Source organism: Salarias fasciatus, chromosome 9, assembly GCF_902148845.1.
Source record: "Salarias fasciatus chromosome 9, fSalaFa1.1, whole genome shotgun sequence".
Lineage (NCBI taxonomy): Eukaryota > Metazoa > Chordata > Actinopteri > Blenniiformes > Blenniidae > Salarias > Salarias fasciatus.
In genome coordinates this window covers 12,993,155-12,999,162 of record NC_043753.1, presented here as the reverse complement: position 1 = coordinate 12,999,162, position 6,008 = coordinate 12,993,155, and positions in this window count along the sequence as shown.

The following is a 6,008-nucleotide window of genomic DNA, read 5'->3' as shown; positions in this document are numbered from 1 at the left end:
CCCTCGCCGTCTGCTCCTCCCTCCTTCGGTAGTGTGCCACACACTGCAGCTAAAAGAGAAAAAAAAAAAAGAAACATCGTTCGTTTACATTTAACCTCTCCTCTGAGTTCTGTTCATGTGTTACTTTGGATGATAAGGGTGTTACAAACAAGTGTCCAAGTCATTACATTTTCATATAATTTGTTTTTGTTTATGTGGGAATGCGGCTTTGTTTTTTTTTAATTTGCCTCTAACACAACATCCTGCGCCCTGCATACTGTTTTTTTTTTTTTGTTTGTTTTTTATTTTGATGTTTGTTTTTGTGTTTTCCTCGTGACGTTCAGGGGAAGGGTTGGGGAGTGCGTGGATGTGAGGACAGGCCGAGTGCAAGAGGCGGGATTGACAGTGCAGAGTGACGCTGAGCCCTCGCCTAAATGCAATCGCTTCGTTTCAGGAAGTAGGAAGCAGTCTTCCAAATAGGTCAACAGCCAGAGCCCCGCCCAAAAAATGCTACACAAGTGCTCAGCCAAACCGATCTCTCCATCATTCACCCTCCGGTTACTAAACACAGAGCTTCTGGATTGTTCGCTTGCCACGAGCTCGAGCCGAGTTCCCTCGTCGTAAACGATCCCGCTCGTCTCCAGCGCTAGTCGCACCTCTGTGTGTCCGTCGGCGCTTTCTTCTTCTTTTTTTTTTTTTGTTTTTTTTTTTTTTTGTTTTTTGCGAAAGCACAGCGTTTGGGAATGATAGAGGGAAGAAATATGCATCATAAATTGAGGAGGACAGGAATCTAAAGTGGCCGCCCTGAGCACGTTGGGCGCCGTTTAGCAGGCGGCGCTTTCACTTCCTGGCCTCCTCATTGGAATGACTTCATACCGGGCGCCGGATCGAACCATCAGCTGCCCTTTACTTTCTGTTGCCATCAGCACCTTATGAGTAAAATCAAAACAATGTTGCACTTTTATTTGTCGTTCGAGGTTAGGAGCTGTTATTCTGTTACATGCGCAGCAACAAAGAGGAAAAGGAACTCCAATCTTAGACCTGAATCTGGAAAGCCCGTCTCCTCCGCTGTTTTTCCCTAGAAAAGGATCCTCCCACCGGCATCTTTTGGGGGGGGGGAATTTACAGCAATACAGGGGACGAGTTCTGTTTACAAAACTTCTGTAAACTAACTCCTCCGATCCTTTAAAAAAAAAAAGAAAAAAAAAAAAGAAAAGAAAACGCAAAAAGCCCCCCTGCTGTGTTTTATTGGCGGCTCTGAAAAGCAGACCGGAGTGTGACCGTGCTCGTTCATTCAGGGCAGACTGAAGACGGTTTACCTCCAGCATCGTACCAGCACACACCCAGTACTCAGTGTGTGTGTGTGTGCGTGTGTGTGTGTATGTATGGGTGTGTGTCAGTGTTCATACGTAGAAAACAAGCTGTGGGAGACTGGGATGAGTAGCGGCAGATATGAACACCCGGAGCTTGGTTCTCTAACCTCGGCTGTGAGTCTGTTATTCATCACTGTTTCTGTTGTCATTGAGTTTTTTTTGTTTTTTTTTGTTCCAGGTGGATAATCTGTTTGAATCTGGCAGTTATGTGATTTTTTTTTTTTTTTTTTTTTCGTGTGTGTGTTTGTTTCTGTTTGAGGTATTTTGTATATTTTGCACAAGAGGAAAGGAACCAAAATGTTACGAATATGATCCCAATTAGAAGATGCGGTCTTAACAAGGGAAATGCAATATACTTGTGTGTGTAAGTGAGAAGAGTTGTTTTTTGTTTTGTTTTTTTTGGCGTGTGTTGTTGTTGTTGTTGTTGTTGTTGTGTATCACTTCCGGATAACCAACTAAAACAAGTAAACGTCATCCGTCTTGACTCTTTAACCCATGCAAAAAGCTTTCACCACAATATGTTTTAGATATCATAGATTATATTCACATTTATATTTTTACATTGGATTTCGAGTCATGAAATATAGTTGTATTTTAAAGAGGAAAAAAAAAAAAAACAAGCCACCCTTCAGAATGAAAGATGGTGCTGTGGTAAATGAAGAATGATATCGCTTGAATTTTTACAATTTATAGATGTACTTAAAACAGAAAAAAAAATATGAAAAAAAAATTTGCATGTTGACAGGACTAAGTTTCCTTTCTCCTCCTCGTCGTCTGTGTCGTCGGCTGTTCAGGTTCTTCTTCTTCTTTGTGCCCTTCCACTTTTAAACCCAGTCTGTGAGCTGTTTGGCGTAAACTAGCCCCCCACCCCCACCCCCACCCCCGCCATGCTTTAAATAACTGTTTTTCATTGTATACACTGTGCAAGATGTGTGCCTTTATACTCCAAATTATTTAATTTTATATTTTGTAATCTTTTTTTAAAAAAAAAAATAAAGGTAAAAGGTTATTTTAATAATAGGGTGTTTACGTTCACGTGTTGTTTTCAACTTTACTTTCAGTCGACCCCCCCCCCCCCCCCCCCCCCCTCCAGGCCCCAGCCCACTCCCCTCCGTGTTCTGATTTCTTGTAGTTGGTCAGTCAAACAAAAAAAGAAAAGTAAAAGAAAGAAAGAAAGAAACCACTTGGCTGTGTGAAAACATCTGACGAGGATTGACTTTTGACTCTGTAGATTTAAATCCATCATTCTGATTATTCATTGCCCCCCCTGGCCCCCCTCAGAGGAGGTGTCTGTTTATATTGACCTTATTTGGTGGTCCGTGCTGGTGCTGCCTTCATCAAGAATGAGTGTGTGTGTGTGTGTGTGTGTGTGTGTGTGTGGGTGTGAGCGTGTGTGTGTGTGTCATGCTCTTCAGCTGACGACTTCAGGAGCTGCTCAGCATTTCAACACATTTGCCAGCTTTTGTCCCAGATTTTACTCACCTCTGATTATTTTTCCATTTCTCAAGCTTCCCCACTTCCACGTTATTTTTTTTTTTCCCCCTGTGTGTGTGTGTGTGTGCGTGTGTGTGTGTGTAACCCCGATCACATGCTTATCAGGGAGGTTATCAGCCCATACTCCTTCCCTATCCAGTCGTCAGTGGATATTTCGGTGTTCTCTGGATTTAAATGGGCCTGTTGTGTCTCATCGCTCATACTGTACTTAGATGTGTGTTTGTGAAGAAAACGGAGAAATGAGGGAACACAATCATCTTTCTTTGGCCCCAAAGAACTCCTTTGTGCAAGTGCAGTGCATGCTGAGCGAGTTTTTTTTTTTTCTTGTCCTTTTTTCTTTTTTTTTTTTTTTTTTTTTGTGTGTTTCTTTGTTTTGTTTTTGCTTGTTTGTTATTCAAGGGGCAATATTACCACGAGATGTGAAGTAAGAACAAGGAAAGGTGAAGCCAGACTTTAACAGATGCAAAAATCCGAGAGGATATTAACATACATGCTCTGCTGCTGTACCTTAAAATAAATAAGTCTTCGCTTTTGTGACTTCTTTCATGAATGAACTCCTTCACCCACCAGTGAACCTGCTGCCAGCGTTGTTTGTTAACTTGCCAAAAGCATCTTTCAGCAGACTGAACTACCCCACATGAGCTTGAAGAACATTGTGTATTGTAAAATATGTCTGTTTAAACTAAATCTTTTTTTTTTTTTGTGATAGATGGAGTGAGGTGTGCAGTGCTCGTGTGTGAACATGTCCAAACTTATGGGAAAAAGCTCTGTGTTCATGTGGTTTATCAAGATCTGCAGAGGTGGGACACTATTCATTTTGGCTTCCAATTTGGAAATCGGCGACAGTTGAGGGGGGGGGGGGGGGGGGGGGGGGGGGGGTAGAAAAGGGAAAAATAACAGATATTAACATTTCAAACAAAATGTCAAGTCGAGACGAAAAAAGCCAGGAAACAGCGGCCCACCTCTACAGAACGAGCCTCGACAGCCCCAAGTGCTTTTTATTAAAGCATTAGAGTGTGTGAGTGTGTGTGCGTGTGAGAGAGAGTGGGTGAAAGAGTGAGTGTGTGTGTGTGTGTGTTTTCTCCCTTCAGTGGCAGAGAGGCCAAAATGATGTTGTATGTTTATTGTTCTTCACATTTAATGATGATAATAATAATAATACACTCCATTCCATAAGCATTCACTCAAACCAATTAAAGCACTTGTTCTGCTTAACTCAACGTCTGCCTGAGGTGCTTTCTTTTTTCATTTTTATTTTTGATCCACTATTATTTAAGATTCTTCTCCACTGGAAGGCTTTCCCACAGGCTCAACATCAGCTGTTAGATTGTCTGTTTTTAACAGAACGCCACACAGCATACACACACACACAGTTGATTTTTATTTGTTTATTTTTGCTCTGGATGTCCTTCCCGGGATTCGAACCCCAGACCACGCTTACTGTGAACGCTAAATTATATATTGCGTCATGCACCCACACTCGTTATTTTTTTGATGTATGTTTTTTTTTTTTTTTTTTTTTTTTTTTTTTAAGATTTTAAAAGTGAGCAACCATTCCACAATAATCTGACCCAAATTGTTCCAGTTTCTTTTAAATGCAGTGAAATATAATTGCATAAATTGTGGACTCGGATATGATTATTAGATTGAAATTGTTCCAAATATTTGCGCAGATGCCCTCTCGCCATAGTTATGTTAATTTATTCCATAAAACCAATTAAAACGCAGCTTCAGCTTTTGACCCGCAGCTGACTGAAGAACTGAATTTGCGCAGATCTCAGCCATACACGTTAAAAAAAAAATTAAATAAAAACTGCTGCTGAGTTAAAACAGACGGAAGCTTTTTTTTCCTAAGGATTTTTTTTCGTGAAAAAAGATCAAAGTACATTTGTGCGTATTTTCTGTTTTTGATTGGACGAAGTCATTACGTTCACATTGTTTTACTTTTTATTAAAATATCTTTTACCCGTTCTTTTTTTATTTACATCAGCCTGATTTTTTTTTCTTTTCTAAATTGACGAATATGTCACTTATTTAACAGTATGAAATAAAATACCCAGCATTCTTTACATTATTGGCTTCATCTCAGTCTGTCTAATTTCTTTCCCATTTTTCAGAGGTTTCATTTATTCATTTTAGGGAATTTAACCGAAATATTCACACACCGTTATCCTCAACATAACTTTCGATTACACTGAATCCTTTTTAATCCACCGTTTCAAAAAGCGGATGTGAGAGTGTGACAGTCCGTAAAGAGAGATTAGGAAGAAACACAGGTTATGTTTCGGATTATGGAGCGTGATATTTGTTTGCGCAGCTCGCAGGTTCTGTTCGCTTAAAGCGCGCAGCTGCAAAAGCAGATGCGGGTTCGGATCTGCAGCGCGCACCAAACGATAAAACAGGTTGTGCGCGGACATAACATGGAATTTTTTTTTTTTTTTTTTTTTTTTTTTTTTTCATGGAGGGGGGAGGACAGGAGGACGGGGCGGGGGGGGGTCAGCAGCTGCAGCATTACCGGGCTCAGATCTCCTCCGCTGCGGCGCGGGGCCGAGGCTTTACCCGCGCCGTCGGTACGACGCGGGGGGAACGAGCAGGAGACAACCCCGCGAGACAATAAACAAAGAGCGGCTCCGGCGCCATGTGCGCCGCAGCTGCTGCGGCGGCGCGCACACGCGCGCACAGCCGAGCTGCGGCGCGCGGCCGCCAGGAGGCGCTGTGACCCGCGGGAAACGAAATGCAAGCGGAAAAGAAACCTCTTCCACGCGGCGTGGCGTCACGTAATCTGCATAGTTCAGATTATTTTACAGATTAGAGAAGAACATGAGAGGTTCTGCGGGTTCTCATCACTGGAGAGTCGCTCTGTGATGAAAGAGAGCTGCCTGAAAACAGCAGAGCTCAGACTGAGATCCACGTGTCAGCAGGTCTGCAGCCTGATGGTGTCTGATTCCCAGCCACCTGCTGCTGTGCCGCTGAGCCTGGCTGCTGACCCGCACCAAGCCTCCAGCTCTTACCAGGAGGTAAAAACACTTTAATGCTGGTCTAAATCTACACTGGAATAATATATAAAAGAGCTACTGCCAACATTTAGTTATTTACAAGGGTTAAAAAAAAAGTCAATTAAAAGGTAATCAAGTGTAAGGTGTTTTAGTTTTGTAGAGATCC